The following is a 16,835-nucleotide window of genomic DNA, read 5'->3' as shown; positions in this document are numbered from 1 at the left end:
CTGAAACAGAGGGATGTAAAGGGGTCGGGTGGTGAGGGTGGGGGACGCAGGGTTGGCTCCCTACCCTCCTGCCCCGTCTCTGACTGTGGGTCTCCTGTGCCCTCTCTGCGAAGGCTCGGAACCGGCGGACGGCACGATCCCGGCCGAGGACGGCATCCAGCCAGGTGAGGGTCAGCATGGAACCCTCCCCGGCTCCCTCTCCCATTCACAATCCCCCTCATCCCCCTCCTCCTCCCTCTCCTCCTCCTCCTACCCCTCCTCCCCCTCCCCTCCTCCTCCTCCCCCTCCTCCTCGTCCCCCCTCCTCCTCCTCCTCCTCCCCCTCCTCCTCCTCCTCCTCCCCCTCCTCCTCCTCCTCCTCCTCCTCCCCCTCCTCCCCCTCCTCCCCCTCCTCCCACTCCTCCCCTTCCTCCCTCGCCTCTCGCTTCACCTCCCCGCGCTCTCTTCTCGCCCGGCCTCCCTCTCTCTCACGCTCTCGCCTCCCTGCCTCTCCCTCCTCCCTCCTGGCCCACCTTGCCCTCTCTACCCCTCCCCCTCACCGTCCCCCTCACCCTCACCCTCACCCTCACCCTCCCCCTCCCCCTACCCCTCACCCTCACCCTCACCCTCACCCTCACCCTCACCCTCACCCTCTCCCTCACCCTCACCCTCACCCTCCACCTCACCGTCCACCTCACCCTCCTCCGTCACCCTCTCTGTCACCCTCACCCTCCCCAGCCCCTTTCCCTCCCCCCCTCGCCCTCCTTCCTACTTCCCTCCCCCCTGCTCCCCCTCCCTCACTCATTCCCCTACAGACATCCCTGTGACCGACCCTCCCCCGCTCCCCACCCTCCCTCTCCTACAGACATCGCTGTGACCCTCCACCCTCCCTCCCTCCCCTACAAACATCCGTGACCCTCCACCCTCCCTCCCTCCCTCCCCTACAGACATCCCTGTGACCCTCCACCCTCCCTCCCCTACAGACATCCCTGTGACCCTCCACCCTCCCTCCCTCCCCTACAGACATCTCTGTTACCCTCCACCCTCCCTCCCTCCCTCCCCTACAGACATCCTTGTGACCCTCCACCCTCCCTCCCTCCCCTACAGACATCCCTGTGACCCTCCACACACCCTCCCTCCCCTACAGACATCCCTGTGACCCTCCCCCTCCCTCCCTCCCTCCCCTACAGACATCCCTGTGACCCTCCACCCTCCCTCCCTCCCTCCCCTACAGACATCCCTGTGACCCTCCTCCCTCCCTCCCTCCCTGCTCAACAGACATCCCTGTGACCCTCTCCCCTCCCTCCCTCACTTCCCTACAGACATCCCTGTGACCCTCCACCCGCCCTCCCTCCCCTACAGACATCCCTGTGACCCTCCACCCTCCCTCCCTCCTTCCCTACAAACATCCCTGTGACACACCTCACCCTCACCCTCCCCCTCTACCTCCCCCTCTCCCTCTCCCTCTCCGTCATCCTCACCTCCTCCCCCTCCCCCTCCCCTCCGCCTCCGCCTCCCCCACCCCCTCCCCCTCCTCCCTTCCTCCTCCCCCTCCTCGTCCCCCTCGTCGTCCCCCTCCTCCTCCCCCTCCTCCCCTTCCCCGTCACCCTTCCCCTCTCATCATCCCCCTCTCCCCTCCCTCCCTCCCTCCTCAACAGACATCACTGTGACTCTCCACCCTCCATCCCTCCCTCCCCCCCGCAGACATCCCTGAGACCCTCCACCCTCACTCCCTCCCTCGCTTCCCTACAGACATCCCTGTGACCCTCCACCCTCCCTCCCTCCCCTACAGACATCCCTGTGACCCTCCACCCTCCCTCCCTCGCTCCCCTACAGACATCCCTGTGACCCTCCACCCTCCCTCCCTCCCCTACAGACATCTCTGTGACCCTCCACCCTCCCTCCCACCCTCCCCTACAGACATCCCTGTGACCCTCCACCCTCCCTCCCTCCCTCCCTTCCCTCCAGACATCCCTGTGTCCCTCCACCCTCCCTCCCTCCCTCCCCTACAGACATCCCTGTGACCCTCCACCCTCCCTCCCTCCCTCCCCTACAGACATCCCTGTGACCATCCACCCTCCCTCCCTCCCCTACAGACATCCCTGTGACCCTCCTCCCTCCCTCCCTCCCCTACAGACATCCCTGTGACCCTCCACCCTCCCTCCCTCCCTCCCCTACAGACATCCCTGTGACCATCCACCCTCCCTCCCTCCCCTACAGACATCCCTGTGACCCTCCACCCTCCCTCCCTCCCTCGCTCCCCTACAGACATCCCTGTGACCATCCACCCTCCCTCCCTCCCCTACAGACATCCCTGTGACCCTCCTCCCTCCCTCCCTCCCCTACAGACATCCCTGTGACCCTCCCTCCCTCCCTCCCTCCCCTACGGACATCCCTGTGACCCTCCACCCTCCCTCCCTCCCTCCCTCCCCTGCAGACATCCCTGTGACCCTCCACCCTCCCTCCCTCCCTCCCCTACAGACATCCCTGTGACCCTCCACCCTCCCTCCCTCCCTCCTCTACAGACATCCCTGTGACACTCCACCCTCCCTCCCTCCTCAACACACCCCTGTGACCCTCCACCCTCCCTCCCTCCCTCCCCTACAGACATCCCTGTGACCCTCCATCCTCCCTCCCTCCCTTGCTCCCCTGCAGACATCCCTGTGACCCTCCATCCTCCCTCCCTCCCTCCCTCGCTCCCCTAAAGACATCCCTGTGACCCTCCACCCTTCCTCCCTCCCTCCCTCCCTCCCCTACAGACATCCCTGTGACCCTCCACCCTTCCTCCCTCCCTCCCCACAGACATCCCTGTGACCCTCCTCCCTCCCTCCCTCCCCTAAAGACATCCCTGTGACCCTCCACCCTCCCTCCCTCCCTCCCTCCCTCCCCTACAGACATCCCTGTGACCCTCCACCCTCCCTCCCTCCCTCCCTCGCTCCCCTACAGACATCCCTGTGACCCTCCATCCTCCCTCCCTCCCTCCCTCGCTCCCCTAAAGACATCCCTGTGACCCTCCACCCTCCCTCCCTCCCTCGCTCCCCTACAGACATCCCTGTGACCCTCCATCCTCCCTCCCTCCCTCCCTCGCTCCCCTAAAGACATCCCTGTGACCCTCCACCCTCCCTCCCTCCCTCCCTCCCCTAAAGACATCCCTGTGACCCTCCACCCTCCCTCCCTCCCTCCCTCCCCTACAAACATCCCTCTGACCCTCCACCCTCCCTCCCTCCCTCCCTTCCCTCCAGACATCCCTGTGTCCCTCCACCCTCCCTCCCTCCCCTACAGACATCCCTGTGACCCTCCACCCTCCCTCCCTCCCCTACAGACATCCCTGTGACCCTCCTCCCTCCCTCCCTCCCTCCCCTACAGACATCCCTGTGACCATCCACCCTCCCTCCCTCCCTCCCCTACAGACATCCCTGTGACCCTCCTCCCTCCCTCCCTCCCTCCCCTACAGACATCCCTGTGACCCTCCACCCTCCCTCCCTCCCTCCCTCACTCCCCTACAGACATCCCTGTGACCCTCCACCCTCCCTCCCTCCCTCCCCTACAGACATCCCTGTGACCATCCACCCTCCCTCCCTCCCTCCCTCCCCTACAGACATCCCTGTGACCCTCCACCCTCCCTCCCTCCCCTACAGACATCCCTGTGACCCTCCACCCTCCCTCCCTCCCTCCCCTACGGACATCCCTGTGACCCTCCACCCTCCCTCCCTCCCTCCCTCCCCTGCAGACATCCCTGTGACACTCCACCCTCCCTCCCTCCTCAACACACCCCTGTGACCCTCCACCCTCCCTCCCTCCCTCCCCTACAGACATTCCTGTGACCCTCCATCCTCCCTCCCTCCCTCCCTCGCTCCCCTACAGACATCCCTGTGACCCTCCTCCCTCCCTCCCTCCCTCGCTCCCCTAAAGACATCCCTGTGACCCTCCACCCTCCCTCCCTCCCTCCCTCCCTCCCCTACAGACATCCCTGTGACCCTCCACCCTCCCTCCCTCCCTCCCTCGCTCCCCTACAGACATCCCTGTGACCCTCCATCCTCCCTCCCTCCCTCCCTCGCTCCCCTAAAGACATCCCTGTGACCCTCCACCCTCCCTCCCTCCCTCCCTCCCTCCCCTACAGACATCCCTGTGACCCTCCACCCTCCCTCCCTCCCTCCCTCCCTCCCCTAAAGACATCCCTGTGACCCTCCACCCTCCCTCCCTCCCTCCCTCCCTCCCCTACAGACATCCCTGTGACCCTCCATCCTCCCTCCCTCCCTCCCTCCCTCCCCTACAGACATCCCTGTGACCCCTCCCTGTTTAATTCAGCTGAAGACTGTGTTTCTGATCATCTTTTCCAGGAGTTCCTGAGGAGTCCAGGACAGGGAGTGAGGGTGAGGAGGTTTTTTTTCATGTGAGGGAGGAATGAGTGTGGGGACGGGGGAGGGAGGGGATATGGAGGGTAGGGAGTTGGAAGTAGGGACGGGAGGGCGCTCGATTTCTTCGAGGGCTGCAGATGGTGGGGTGGAGGGTTAGGGATCAAAGGAGGGTAGGAGAGGAGGAATTTGGATGGAGTGGGAGGTTGACAGAGGGTAGTGGATTGAGGAGGGGAGGATGTGGTTCGGAGGGACGATGAAGGAGGTTGGATCCCAGGGGAGGGGAGTGGGTGGTTATGGAATTATTCTGGGGGAGGGGGATGGAACCGATCATGATAAGGGGTCGGGGTGGACAACACAGACTAGGAAATCTTCCCTCATTCTCCCCACTCTCGGGGCTCCCTCCCTGAGGAGGAGGAGGGGTAGGTTCTGAAACAGAGGGATGGAAAGGGGTCGGGTGGTGAGGGTGGGGGACGCAGGGGTGGCTCCCTCCCCTCCTGCCCTGTCTCTGACTGTGGGTTTCCTGTGCCCTCTCTGCCAAGGCTCGGAAACGGCGGACGGCACGATCCCGGCCGCGGACGGCGTCCAGCCAGGTGAGGGCCAGCATGGAACCCTCCCCGGCTCCCTCTCCCATTCACAATCCCCCTCATCCCCCTCCTCCTCCTCCTCCCCCTCCTCCCCTTCCTCCCTCGCCTCTCGCTTCACCTCCCTGCGCTCTCTTCCCGCCCAGCCTCCCTCTCCCTCACGCTCTCGCCTCCCTGACTCTCCCTCCTCCGTCCTGGCCCACCTCGCCCTCTCTACCCCTCACCCTCCACCTCTCCCTCCACCTCTCCCTCCACCTCTCACCCTCCCCCTCTCACCCTCTCCCTCTCACCCTCCCCTCTCACCCTCCCCTCCCCCTCCACCTCCCCTTCTCAGTCACCTTCCTCCTCACCCTCACCCCCCCCTGACCCCCTCACACTCTCCCTCACCCTCACACTCTCCCTCACCCTCCCCCTTACCCTCACCCCTTCCCTTCCTTTCCACACTCTCCCTCTCTCTGCCCTCTCTCAATCTGAGACCATCTACCTCCCTCCTGTCTATCTCACTGAGGGCTCTCCATCCATCACCCCCCCCGTCCCTCTCACACCCCCTCCCCACCCTCCCTAACCCCCAACTCTTCCGCTGGCTGACGCCGATCCTGACGACTAACCCGTTCTGGCGCTTCCGTCCGCAGGAAAGGACCCCACCCCAGCGCAGCTCGTCCGCTGGCCCTACATCGTGTCTCTGCTTGTCGCCTTCCTCCTCATCGTCGGCGCCGTTGGATACGTTCTCCACGGTATGTCTTGGCTGAGGCAAAAGGAGGGAGAGAGACGGGGAGGGAGGGAGAGCGAGAGAGAGAGAGAGAGGGAGGGGTTGAGATCAATTCAGCAAAAACTTTCATGATTTTCTTTAACTTCCAGCCCAACTGAAAAAAAAATAACCAGAGACTCGAGGGACCGTTGTAGACCAGCGCCAGAGTAAGGGGTCAGAAACAGACGGGATCTCCCTCCGCACCGTCCCATCACACACTCCCGGGGTCAGACACACTGAGTGAATCTCCCTCCGCACCGTCCCATCACACACTCCCGGGGTCAGACACAGAGTAAATCTCCCTCCACACCGTCCCATCACACACTCCCGGGGTCAGACACAGAGTGAATCTCCCTCCGCACCGTCCCATCACACACTCCCGGGGTCAGAAACAGACGGGATCTCCCTCCGCACCGTCCCATCACACACTCCCGGGGTCAGAAACAGACTGCATCTCCCTCCACACCATCCCATCACACACTCCCGGGGTCAGACACACTGAGTGAATCTCCCTCCGCACCGTCCCATCACACACTCCCGGGGTCAGACACAGAGTAAATCTCCCTCCACACCGTCCCATCACACACTCCCGGGGTCAGACACAGAGTGAATCTCCCTCCGCACCGTCCCATCTCACACTCCCGGGGTCAGACACAGAGTGAATCTCCCTCCGCACCGTCCCATCACACACTCCCGGGGTCAGACACAGAGTGAATCTCCCTCCACACCGTCCCATCACACACTCCCGGGGTCAGACACAGAGTGAATCTCCCTCCACACCGTCCCATCACACACTCCCGGGGTCAGACACAGAGTGAATCTCCCTCCACACCGTCCAATCACACACTCCCGGGGTCAGACACAGAATGAATCTCCCTCCACACCGTCCCATCACACACTCCCGGGGTCAGACACAGAGTGAATCTCCCTCCGCACCGTCCCATCACACACTCCCGGGGTCAGACACGGAGTGAATCTCCCTCCGCACCGTCCCAACACACACTCCCGGGGTCAGACACAGAGCGAATCTCCCTTAACGCCATCCCATCACACACTCCCGGGGTCAGACACGGGGTGAATCTCCCTCCACACCGTCCCATCACACACTCCCGGGGTCAGACACAGAGTGAATCTCCCTCCGCACCGTCCCATCGCACACTCCCGGGGTCAGACACAGAGCGAATCTCCGTCCACACCGTCCCATCACACACCCCCGGGGTCAGACACAGAGTGAATCTCCCTCTGTACCGTCCCATCACACACTCCCGGGGTCAGACACAGAGTGAATCTCCATCCGCACCGTCCCATCACACACTCCCGGGGTCAGACACAGAGTGAATCTCCCTCCACACCGTCCCATGAGACACTCCCGGGGTCAGACACAGAGTGAATCTCCCTCCGCACCGTCCCATCACACACTCCCGGGGTCAGACACAGAGTGAATCTCCCTCCGCACCGTCCCATCACACACTCCCGGGGTCAGACACAGAGTGAATCTCCCTCCGCACCGTCCCATCACACACTCCCGGGGTCAGACACAGAGTGACTCTCCCTCCGCACCGTCCCATCACACACTCGCGGGGTCAGACACAGAGTGACTCTCCCTCCACACCGTCCCATCACACACTCACAAGTCCTCGGCTTTGCCTGTCGCTGGTTTCGAAGCTCTTGGCAGAGATGGTGCTTGGTGTTGGGAGCTCGAAGCCTTTGGATGAATTCAGAGTCGGCTGTGGTCGGGTGCTTCCAGGATGCTGCGTTGGCGAGTTTGCGGCGCTGGAAACTCATGGCAGGAGAGTTCTCTTCCTCTCTTGTCTGCGTGAGATGATGGTACTTTCGAGAGACTTTGAGACTTTTTGTTTTGCCGTGCCCATGGTCTGTTCTTCATCAAATTACGGTATTGCTTTGCATTGTTGTAACTATTTCTTATAATTTCTTATAATTTTGTCAGTTTTTCAGTCTTGGTCTGTCTTGTGTTTCTGTGATATCATTCTGGAGGAACATTATATTATTTTTTAATGCATGCATTACTAAATGACAATAAAGGAGGACTGAGTGTCCTCATAATCTATTTACTATCGATTTGTACTCCGGGGACGCGCGAAGCGCAGAATCAAATATCGCTGTGATGATTGTACGCTCTGGTTTCAATTGTTTGGCGACAATAAAGAATGAACTCCAACCCTTTCGGCATTTGGTCGTAGGTCAGGCATTCCGACGGCGTGACCTGCCCGGCTGAAGCTGCTGGCAATTCCGGCCCGAGAGAGGGCCTCGGTGTCGGAGACCCCGTCTCGCCGGGCAATCGTCATCGGAGAACGTAGGTGACGCTGTTGCAGTACGTCAGGCAGGCGTAAGTGTCTCCGTTATGGTCACCGCATCTCACATAGTCATAGTCATACTTTATTGATCCCAGGGGAAATTGGTTTTCGTTACAGTTACACCATAAATAATTACATTGTAATAAAACCATAAATAGTGTGACGATAAACCAAGTTATCAGAAGATTGATGCTGATGAGAGAGATAAGTGAGACCATGGAGAAACATTCAAAATGCTAATAAGTGAGAAGAGAGAGATTAACGAGAAAGAAACACATTTCGGAATATTGACAGACCGGTTGCTTTGAACCTGAACTGTTCGAAGTTTGATGGACTGGCGATACCCCAGCAGGGGGATAAAAGGAACAGGTTCGCTAAGGCACGACAGACACCACGAGATCACCAGATAACGAGACCCTGGAAGAGCGGTGTGCCCCCACAAGTTGGTGGACGTTTGGAGGTCTGGTCGCGGGAACCGACCATAGACGCACAGGGTGAAAAGGGTACTATTGGCGGGAACCTGGTGGGTGTGTCCGCCCTTGCCTGGGTGCCGGGTTCACCGCGGAAGAACGGTCGTATCTGCAACGGAAGGGTCACAGTCGGTGACCACAGAAGACATCAAAAGGGTCCGCCCGAAAGCTAAGTACGAAGAACAAAGGTCTGTCTGAATCAGATTTGCATATCATCCTCTCTCTCTCTCCCCAACGGCACAACAGCAATTACTGCGAACTGTACTAAGCTGAACTGAACTCTGCGTCACTTCAGACTGATCATTTTACCCCTAGGCTGCGATAGAGCTTGATTGATTCCTATTACCTTAGTTCTATGTACATGTGTGTTTTATCATTGCTAACCCGTTGCATTTATATCCTTACCTTTAGAGTACTGTGTTACCTATTTCTTTAATAAAACTTTCTTAGTTCCAGTAATCCAGACTCCAACTAAGTGGTCCATTTCTGCTGGTTTGGTAACCCCGGTTACGGGGTATGTAACAATGGTAATATGTAAATTATGCCAGGAAATAAGTCCAGAACCAGCCTATTATCTCAGGATGTCTGCCCCTCCAAGGGAGGAGTTGTAAATTTGATGGCCACAGGCAGGAATGACTTCCTATGACGCTCTGTGTTGCATCTCGGTGGAATGAGTCTCTGGCTGAATGTACTCCTGTGCCCACCCAGTACATTATGTAGTGGACGGGAGACATTGTCCAAGATGGCATGCAACTTGGACAGCATCCTCTTTTCAGACACCACCGTCAGAGAGTCCAGTTCCATCCCCACAACATCACTGGCCTTACGAATGAGTTTGTTGATTCTGTTGGTGTCTGCTACCCTCAGCCTGCTGCCCCAGCACACAACAGCAAACATGATCACTCTGCCCACCACAGACTCGTAGAACATCCTCAGCATCGTCCGGCAGATGTTAAAGGACCTCAGTCTCCTCAGGAAATAGAGATGGCTCTGACCCTTCTTGTAGACAGCCTCGGTGTTCTTTGACCAGTCCAGTTTATTGTCAATTCGTATCCCCAGGTATTTGTAATCCTCCACCATGTCCACACTGACCCCCTGATGGAAACAGGGGTCACCGGTACCTTGGATCCCCTCAGGTCTACAACCAGCTCCTTAGTCTTTTTCACATTAAGCTGCAGATAATTCTGCTCACACCATGTGATAAAGTTTCCTACCGTAGCCCTGTACTCAGCCTCAGCTCCCCTGCTGATGCATCCAACTATGGCAGAGTCATCCGAAAACTTCTGAAGATGGCAAGACTCTGTGCAGACTCACATCCGTATAGCAAGGTTGATATGACAAACGGCCCTGTACACCTTGCTCTTGGTAGATGTCCTGTGACCAAGCTCGATCTCTCAGCCGACCGGCAGGCGTCTCTGGCTCTCCCTTCAGTCTCCACGTCCAGAGAAGCTGAAGACGTCATTACGCTGCCCGGACAGCAGTGAGACGAGTGTCATCACTGAGGACGGTTGGTACAAAATTCCGTCCTTTTTCAGGCCGATTTTCAGTCCGAAGGTTTCAGCTGCACTGGCGATCTCCTGTAAGTCTTCGAGAGAGTGGGCAACCACCCTCGAAGAGTAGTGTTGAATTCGCTGTCACTAAGGAACGACAACATCGCTATCTTCTCCAGTGGGTCGATACCCACATTTGCCTCTTTCCTTCTTATACGTCTAAGAAAAGCCTTTGAAGTCCTCTGTTACATCATTATCTAATAATTTCTCTCCTTCTGGCTTTTAGGCGTCCTCTGATGACTTCTAGAAGCTTCCCACTATCTTGCTCCATTGTATGGCCTCTGGTTATCTATGTAACCATATATAACCATATAGCAATTACAGCACGGAAACAGGCCATCTCGGCCCTTCTAGTCCGTGCCGAACGCTTACTCTCACCTAGTGCCACCAACCTGCACTCAGCCCATAACCCCCGTTCCTTTTCTGTCCATATATCTATCCGATTTAACTTTAAACGACAGCATCGAAACTGCCCCAACCACTTCTCGTTCCACACAGCTACCACTCTCTGAGTAAAGAAGTTCCCCCTCGTGTTACCCCTAAACTTTTGCCCCTTAACTCTCAACTCATGTCCTCTTGTTTGAATCTCCCCCACTCTCAATGGAAAAAGCCTATCCACGTCAACTCTCTCAATCCCCCTCATAATTTCAAACACCTCTATCAAGTCCCGCCCCCCCCCCCAACCTTATACGCTCCAAAGAATAAAGACCAAACTTGTTCAACCTTTCTCTGTAACTTAGGAGATGAAACCCAGGCAACATTTTCGTAAATCTCCTCTGTACTCTCTCAATTTTGTTGACATCTTTCCTATAATTCGGTGACCAGAACTCTGCACAATACTCCAAATTTGGTCTTACCAATGCCTTATACAATTTCAACATTTTCTATACCCGCACTTCCAGACTGAAAAATAGCTTTTTCACCAGAGCTATAATTGCTTTGAACCAATCGATCAAGCATCATCCATAAATTTGTTATTGTCACGTACCCCGTGACGGGTTAAAGAACCAGCAGAGATGGAAAACACTTTGCTGTCCAGTATTGCTATTAACTAATAACATTTATTAGTAACTACGCAATACAGTAATATAAATGTAGATAAATCAACCAGGTTAGCAATGATTATGTATAAGTAAGTAAATCAGTAAGTGTGGAAATACACGTGAAATAACAAGATTCTTCAAGCCTAGGGGTAAAAAGATACAGTCTTACGATAATGAGTAAATTTCAGTTCTGTTCATGGTATTGAGTTGAGTAGTGATGGAGAGAGAGAGAGAGGGAGAAATTTGAGTCTTCAGTGAGCTGACACTGTCGATCTGCTCGTTGCCCTCCGAAATCCTTTAATAGTCACCGGCTGTGACCACAACAAAGGGGACCGTTTTTTTCTGTGGTGGAGCTATCAAACCCAGGCAAGGGTGGACACACGTACAACTCCACACCGGTCACTCCCTTTTCCTAACTGCAAGAGCCACTGATCAATCCACCTGATCAATCCTCCAAAAACCCACTTTTTCGTGCGGGTACAACAAAGCTCATTCAGTGTCCAAAACACGTGCCACCGGTCTATCATCTGACCTCCTATTTATCTCACCGTACTGTGCATCAACTGTCATTCAAATAACTCCTCCTTCCCTTCTCTGTGTAAGAAATGTACAAGCAGGCAAATGTCCTTGGGAAGTATAAACACACTGCTGAAAAATCATAACTCGATTGTCCATCAAATAACACCGCCCTCGGTCTCCATAGCGACTTACGAGCTGCTCGGTTTTCTCTCTCTCTCTCTCTCTCTCTCTCTCTCTCTCTCTCTCTCTCTCTCTCTCTCTCTCTCTCTCTCTCTCTCTCTCTCTCTCTCTCTCTCTCTCTCTCTCTCTCTCTCTCTCTCTCTCTCTCTCTCTCTCTCTCTCTCTCTCTCTCTCTCTCCTCTCTCTCTCTCTCTCTCTCTCTGTCTGTCTTTTCAAAAGCACAGTTCATAGGGGTAATTCAGGACCCCGTCACATTTATATTGCTACACTAATACTGGCTTTATTAGTGTGGGCATGTGGCCAAGTGCTTAAGGCGTTTGTCTAGCGACATGAAGATCTCTAGTTCGAGCCTTGGCTGTGGTAGCGTGTTGTGTCCTTGAGCAAGGCACTTAACCACACATTGCTCTGTTATGACACCGGTGCCAAGCTGTATCGGCCCTAATGCCCTTCCCTTAGACAACATCGGTGTCGTGGAGAGGGGAGACTTGCAGCATGCGCAACTGCCGGTCTTCCACACAATCTTGCCCAGGCCTGTGCCCTGGAGAGTGAAGACAGGTCCATGGTCTTGCAAACATCTGAGCAGTGCTTTTGTACTGCTGGACGTTGCTTGCACTTGCTGGTGACTCGATTTTATTTATTATTTATTTACTTCATTTGTTGTAAACTCATTTTCTCTGTATCGCTGCGTGACAAATTGTACTAGGCAAAGACAATACAGATATTTCAACGAACATATTTCAGTTCTGCACAGGAGCCTCGAGAGAGCCGGCGTTGCCCCCCCCCCCCCCACCCCATCGACATGGGGCGACCCGGCTCTAGATGGCTCACCGCGGAGGGACACCAGCGGGAAAGGGTGTGGACGCTGCCGAGAACAAGCCCGGCCGGGCGACAGCGGAAAGGCACAGACGCAGCTTCTGCCCCTGCGCAACTATGTGGAGGGGAAATTCTGGGCTTTGTCTATTGCCTGTTGCCGGGGCCTGGGGTGGAAGCGCTCGGCGGAGACGGTGCTCGGTGTCGGAGGACTGGTGGAAGGCTCGAACTTTTCGGACGGACTCAGGAGTCGGCTGTGGTCGGGAGCTTCATCAGCAAGTTTGCGGCCCTGGAGGTTCATGACAGGGAGAGTTTTTCTTCCTTCTACCGTCTGCGTGAGATATTGAGACTTTCGAGAGACTTTGAGACTTTTTTTTTTACCGTGCCCATGGTCTGCTCTTTATCAAATTACGGCATTGCTTTGCACTGTTGTAACTATATGTTGTAATTATGTGGTTTTTGTCAGTTTTTCAGTCTTGGTTTGTCTTGTGTTTCTGTGATATCATTCTGGAAAAACGTTGTATCATTTCTTCATGGATGCATTACTAAATGACAATAAAAGAGGACTGAGTGACCTCATAATCTGATCTAATCTAAGCAGTGCCTGACAAGGCTCGGCCTCTGCGGCCACTCCAGGACGCACAGATCAAACCCCACTAACCGACTGAAAGGGACCATCGTCTTCCTACCGGCTGGACAGCCAGAGATGGGGGGAGAGGTTCTGAAGGTGGGGGAGAGGGAGGTGGGAAATGAGGCGGAGGATGGCGGGCACAGGGATGGAGAACTGGCGAGGGAGAGGTGACGGGGAAGGCTCAGGGAATGGGGGTGGTTTGGGAGCGCGACGGGGAGCGACGGAGGGGAAGGTGGGAGGGAAGGCAGGAGGGAGGTGGGAGCAAGGGGGGATTGGCGTTGGCAAGGGGGAGAGCGAGGGAGATCGGAGGGTGAGGTGGGTGGGGTGCGAAAGGGAAGGTGAGGCAAGGGGTCAGGAGGGGCAGGGTGTGGAGGGAGGAAGATGGGGAGTGAGGGGTAGAGAGTTGGCGGGAGACGTGTGAGGCAGGGAGAAAGGCATTGGAGAGAGATGCAGGAAGAGAGGAGGATAGAGAGAGAGGGCGAAATATGGACAGGGGGTAGTGAGGAAGGGAGACAGGCAGCGAGATGGGAGCGGGAGAGAGTTGGGAGGACAGATAGGAGGAAGATGGTCGGGGGGAGAGGAGGACAGAGGGGGAGAGATGGAATGAGAGGCAAAGTGAGATGGGAGTGAGAGAGTTAGAGCATTGTGGGGGCAGGTGAGAGAGAGAAAGAGATAAGAGAGAGGGGATAGAAGGGTGAGAGGGGGAGATAGGGACTGAGATAGGGAGAAAGAGGAGAGGGGAAAAGAGAGGAGTGAGAGGTTGGAGCAGAGGGGGCGGGAGAGGGCAGCAAGTGAAAGAGAGAGCTGAAAGAAGCAGAGAGAGGAGCAAGAAAATCTGATCAGCGACGGGGAGAGAGAGGGGAACAGAGGGGAGAGGGAGAGGGGAAGAGAGGAATAAAGGACGAGTGAGTGTCGATTAAGGAGAGAGAGTTGGAAGGGTGGTGTAAGAAACACACCAAACTTTGAAAGGGCTAGATAAGATAGAAGCAGGAAAGTTGGTTCCATTGGTCGGTGGGACAAGAACGAGGGGACACAGCCGCACGATTCGGGGGAGAAGATTAGGGACGGAGATGAGGAGGATAAACTGTTTTTTTTTTCCCAGAGAGTGGTGACACTGTTGAAATCTCTGCCCAGGGAAACAGTTGAGGCTTCTTCACTAACATGCAATTAGAAACTACATCACAGAAACAGGCCTTTCGGCCCTTCATGGCTGTAGCGAACCATTGTCTTCCTAGTCCCACTGACCTGCACAAGGACCATATCCCTCCATACACCTCCCATCCATGTATCTGTCCAATTTATTCTTAAATGTTAAAAAAGAACCCGCATTTACCACCTCGTCTGGCAGCTCAATCCATACTCCACCACTCTCTGTGTGAAGAAGCCCCCCCTAATGTTCCCTTTAAACTTTTCCCCCCTCACCCTTAACCCATGCCCTCTGGTTTTTTTCTCCCCTTGCCTCAGTGGAAAAAGCCTGCTTGCATTCACTCTATCTATACCCATCATAATTTTATATACCTCTATCAAATCTCCCCTCATTCTTCTACGCTCCAGGGAATAAAGTCCTAACCTATTCAACCTTTCTCTGTAACTGAGTTTCTCAAGTCCCGGCAACATCCTTGTAAACCTTCTCTGCACTCTTTCAACCTTTTTATATCCTTCCTGTAATTTGGTGACCAAAACTGAACACAATACTCCAGATTCGGCCTCACCAATGCCTTATACAACCTCATCATAACATTCCAGCTCTTATACTCAATACTTTGATTAATAAAGGCCAAAGTACCAAAAGCTCTCGTTACGACCCCATCTACCTCTGACGCCACTTTTAGGGAATTTTGTATCTATATTCCCAGATCCCTCTATTCCACTGCACTCCTCAGTGCCTTACCATTTACCCTGTATGTTCTACGTTGGTTTGTCCTTCCAACGTGCAATACCTCACACTTGTCTGTATTAAACTCCATCTGCCATTTTTCAGCCCATTTTTCCAGCTGGTCCAAGTCCCTCTGCAGGCTCCGAAAACCTTCCTCACCGTCTACTACACTTCCAATCTTTGTATCATCAGCAATTGGATTGATTTTTACAGAGTAGGGGAATTAAGAGTTATGGGGACCAGGCAGGGAAATGGAGCTCAGTTTACGGACAAATCAGTCATGATCTTTAACAATGGCGGGGCAGGCTCGATGGGCCGGATGGCCGACTCCTGCCCCTATTTCTGACGTTCTGATGATGAGGGAGAGGGAGATGATACCTGTAGCACGGAGATGAGGAGGGTGAGGAAAGCGTTGAGTGCAGAGTGGGATAGCTGGGGGGGGGGGGGCAGAAAATTAACTTGGAGGGGAAGGTGAGCTGGGACATGAGGAGGTCAGGGTGAGAAATAGGAGGGCAGAGAGTGGGAGGGGATTGGGGGGTGCTGAGTGAGGGGGTAAGTAGTGGGTGCAAAAACTGGGAATACCTGAGAGGGAGAGGGAAGACAGAAGGGGAGAGCGAGGGGGTGGAAGACTCCCAGGTAGAGTGAACATGCAAAGAGCATTTGATAACTGTGGGCTCGTACTCGCTCGAGTTCGGAAGAATAGTGGGAGGGAGAGATCTCATTGACACCCATCGAATATTGAAAGGCCAAGATAGAGTGGATATGGAGAGGATGTTTCCTATAGTGGGGGAGTCTAGGACCAGAGGACACAGATAGAGTGGATGTGGAGAGGATGTTTCCTATAGTGGGGGAGCTTAGGACCAGAGGACACAGATAGAGTGGATGTGGAGAGGATGTTTCCTACAGTGGGGGAGTCCAGGGCCAGAGGACACAGATAGAGTGGATGTGGAGAGGATGTTTCCTATAGTGGGGGAGTCTAGGACCAGAGGACACTGATAAGAGTGGATGTGGACAGGATGTTGCCTGTAGTGGGGGAGTCTAGGACCAGAGGACACTGATAGAGTGGATGTGAAGAGGATGTTTCCTATAGTGGGGGAGTCTAGGACCAGAGGACAATGATAGAGTGGATGTGGAGAGGATGTTTCCTATAGTGGGGGAGTCTAGGACCAGAGGACACAGACAGAGTAGATGTGGAGAGGATGTTTCCTGTAGTGGGGGAGTCTAGGACCAGAGGACACAGATAGAGTGGATGTGGAGAGGATGTTTCCTATAGTGGGGGAGTCTAGGACCAGAGGACACAGATAGAGTGGATGTGGAGAGGATGTTTCCTATAGTGGGGGAGTCTACGACCAGAGGACACAGATAGAGTGGATGTGGAGAGGATGTTTCCTGTAGTGGGGGAGTCTAGGACCAGAGGACACAGATAGAGTGGATGTGGAGAGGATGTTTCCTGTAGTGGGGGAGTCTAGGACCAGAGGACACTGACAGAGAGGATGTTTACGATACTGCAGAGTTTAGGACCAGAGGAATAGAGGGGCGTCCATTTAGAACGAAGATGAGGAGGAATTGTCTTGCGCCGGAGGTGGTGAACGCATGAAATCTGTAACCGCGGACAACCGGGGGAGCCAGGTCGCTGGGTGTATTCAAAGCGGAGCCTGGTGCTTTCTCGATTCGTCGGAGGTCACGGGGAGCAGGCAGGGGAGCGGGGTCGAGAGGGAGAATAAATCAGCCATGATGGAATGGTAGAAACTACTCAACGGGCCGAATGGCCTGATA

The 16,835-nt window shown here is 55.4% G+C and overlaps 1 protein-coding gene across 1 annotated transcript in view; it reads left to right on the top strand.

The window, feature by feature from the left end:
• Positions 1 to 16,555: 16,555 nt before the first annotated feature.
• LOC134341679 (tyrosine-protein kinase STYK1-like) overlaps positions 16,556 to 16,835 on the top strand; it is a 109,070-nt gene continuing 108,790 nt past the window's right edge. The window contains exon 1 of the mRNA XM_063039602.1: positions 16,556 to 16,717. The gene's annotated coding sequence lies outside the window, so the exon portion shown is untranslated. The remainder of the gene's footprint in view (positions 16,718 to 16,835) is intronic.

The sequence above is a fragment of the Mobula hypostoma genome, unplaced genomic scaffold (genome assembly GCF_963921235.1).
Source record: "Mobula hypostoma unplaced genomic scaffold, sMobHyp1.1 scaffold_36, whole genome shotgun sequence".
Classification (NCBI taxonomy): Eukaryota; Metazoa; Chordata; class Chondrichthyes; order Myliobatiformes; family Myliobatidae; genus Mobula; species Mobula hypostoma.
Note: the sequence above shows the minus strand (reverse complement) of the source record. Positions and strands in the feature narration are given on the sequence as shown.